Genomic DNA, 3,062 nt, shown 5'->3' on the forward strand with positions numbered 1-3,062 from the left:
AGGATCCTTCCTTGCCTCTTCCAGCTTCTGATGGCTCCAGGAATTACTTGGCCCATGGCAGCCAAAGACCAGTTGCTACCTCCATTTTCACATCACCTTCTCTCCGTTCTTATGACACTTATCATTGGAATGAGGATCCACCCAGCAATCTAGGATGATCTCATCTCATGATCCTTAACTTAATTACATCTGTAAAGGGTCTTTTCCCAGTGAGATCACATTCACCAGTTCTGGAATTAGGACATGGACATATCTTTTGGGGAGCCCCCATTCAACCCACTACACGCATGTAGGCACATAGTAGAGAAACCTAACTCAGTTCCTGTTTGTCTGTTTACTTTCCATCCTTTAAACAACACTGTCCAATAGAACTTTCTGCCACAACGGAAATGTTCCATATCTATGCTGTACAACATGGTAGCCACATGTAGCTACTGAGCACTTAAAACGTTAGCTAATAGAATTGAATGACTAAATTTTAAATTTTTTATTTAATTTTAAGCAACTGAAATGTAAGTAGCCCAAGTGGTTAACGGCTGCTATATCGGACAGCCACAGTTCTAAAATTTTTTTGTAGGATTTGCTTTTTATATTTTTTTTCCAACTTTATTGAGGTAGGATTGATTGATAAAAATTGCATATATTTAAGGTCTACAATGTAACGACGTGATAGATGTATATATATTTAAATGCTTACCACAATCAAGTTAATGAATATATCCATCACCTCACACAACTACCTTTGTCTGTATGTGTGTGGCAAGATTGAAGATCTACTCTCTTAGCAAATGTCAGGTATACAATACAGTACTACTAACTATAGTCACCATGCTCTACATTAGATCTCCAGAGCTTATTTATCTTAGAACTAAAATTTGTGCCCTTTGACCAGTATCTCCCTAACCCCACCCCACCCCCACCCCTGGCAACCACCATTCTACGCTCTGCTTCTATGTCCTCAAAGTTCATACGTTTTTTCACAAATGGCAGGATTTCCTTCTTTTTATGGCTGATTTTTATTCCATTGTATACATATATACCACATTTTATTTATCCATTAATTATTCATGGGCTTAGGTTGTTTCCATATCTTGAAAATTCTAAAATTCTGACAAGGCTTACCTACTGTCTTCTCCTTTCCTGTTTTCTTTTTTTTTTTTTTTTGTGGTACGCGGGCCTCTCACTGTTGTGGCCTCTCCAGTCGCGGAGCACAGGCTCCGGACGCGCAGGCCCAGCGGCCATGGCTCACGGGCCCAGCAGCTCCACGGCATGTGGGATCCTCCCGGACCGGGACACGAACTCGTGCCCCCTGCATCGGCAGGCGGACTCTCAACCACTGCGCCACCAGGGAAGCCCTCCTTTCCTGTTTTCTGTCCTTACGAGTTTACACTCATTTCTTTATTGTCCTTCTCATGAGATTATAGAAAGTAGCAAAGATAAATACATGAGATTGTGGAAAGTAGCAAAGATGAATACATGTATTCACAAAAATAAATACAAGTAGCAAAGGTGCTTAGTCTGCCATATTTAACTGGATGGCCCTATCAATTATCATGGAACTAGCTCATATTCTCTCATTATGATAAAAACTATCATGGGAAGGGGAGTTCATTAACAAATTCAATATTTGGGTGGCTTTTTCTGGGTCATTTTAGCTAAGGTCTCAATCTTAGGGCAGAAGAAAAATGGAATAATGGTACCTTGAGACTGCAAAAGCCAGGGTCGGCTGCCCATATTAATGACTCTTTTGAAAACGTACACTATTTTAAAAGAATATGGAAGTCATTAGGCAGGTAGAATGTTAGATGATGTTATTAACTTTGTTACCACACCATATGAATCAGACATAAGTACAAGGTCAAGTCTGACTCAGGCAACAAAGATTTCACAAAGATTTTATGAATTTTAAAATTAAAATTATGTGCTCGCTTCAGCAGCACATATACTAAAATTGGAACGATACAGAGAAGATTAGCATGGTCCCTGCGCAAAGATGATGCGCAAATTCGTGAGGCGTTCCATATTTCACCCGCACAGAGGATTGGTGCCGACCAGCAATCACCAGCCTGAGAGGCTTGTCTGCTCACCCGCCAGGGCGGGCAGAGGCTGGGAGCTGAGGCTCCGGCTTCGGAGGTCGTATCCCAGGGAGAGGACTGGGGTTGGCTGCGCAAACACAGCCTGAAGGGGGCTAGTGCGCCACAGCTAGCCGGGAGGGAGTCCGGGAAAAAGTCTGGACCTGCCTAAGAGGCAAGAGACCATTGTTTCCTAGGGCACGAGGAGAGGGGATTCAGAGCACTGTCTAAACGAGCTCCAGAGACGGGCACAAGCCGCGGCCATCAGCGTGGATACCAGAGACGGGCATAAGATGCTCAGGCTGCTGCTGCCGCCACCAAGAAGCCTGTGTGCAAGCACAGGTCACTCTCCATACCTCCCCTCCTGGGAGCCTGTGCAGCCCGCAACTACCAGGGTCCCATGATCCAAGGACAACTTCCCCGGGAGAATGCACGGTGAACCTCCGGCTAGTGAAATGTCACGCCGGCCTCTGCCGCCGCAGGCTTTCCCACATCCGTACCCCTCCCTCCCTCCAGCCTGAGTGAGCCAGAGCCCCCGAATCAGATGCTCCTGTAACCCCATCCTGTCTGAGTGAATAACAGATGCCCTCAGGAGACCTACACACAGAGGGGAGGCCAAATCCAAAGCTGAACCCCAGGAACTGTACAAACAAAGAGAAAGGGAAATCTCTCCCAGCAGCCTCAGGAGCAGCGGATTAAATCTCCACAATCAACTTGATGTACCCTGCATGTGTGGAATATCTGAATAGGCAACGAATCATCCTAAAATTTAAGCGGTGGACTTTGGGAGCAACTGTAGACTTGCGGTTTGCTTTCCGCATCTAATTTGTTCCTGGTTTTATGTTTCTCTTAGTTTAGTATTTAGAGTTTATTATCAGTGGTAGAATTGTTTATTGATTTGGTTACTCTCTTTTTTTTTTATAGGTAAAATTTTTTTTCCTTTTTCTCTTTTTCTGAGTGTGTATGTGTATACTTCTTTGTGAGATTTTG

The 3,062-nt window shown here is 44.1% G+C and overlaps 1 non-coding gene across 1 annotated transcript; it reads left to right on the plus strand.

Annotated features, from left to right (window-relative positions):
* Positions 1–1,921: 1,921 nt before the first annotated feature.
* LOC132423825 (U6 spliceosomal RNA) lies at positions 1,922–2,028 on the plus strand. The gene has a single exon (XR_009519127.1). It is a non-coding gene; the product is annotated as a U6 spliceosomal RNA (small nuclear RNA).
* The last annotated feature ends 1,034 nt before the right edge of the window (positions 2,029–3,062 follow it).

The sequence above is a fragment of the Delphinus delphis genome, chromosome 3, assembly GCF_949987515.2.
Source record: "Delphinus delphis chromosome 3, mDelDel1.2, whole genome shotgun sequence".
In the NCBI taxonomy this organism is placed as follows: Eukaryota; Metazoa; Chordata; class Mammalia; order Artiodactyla; family Delphinidae; genus Delphinus; species Delphinus delphis.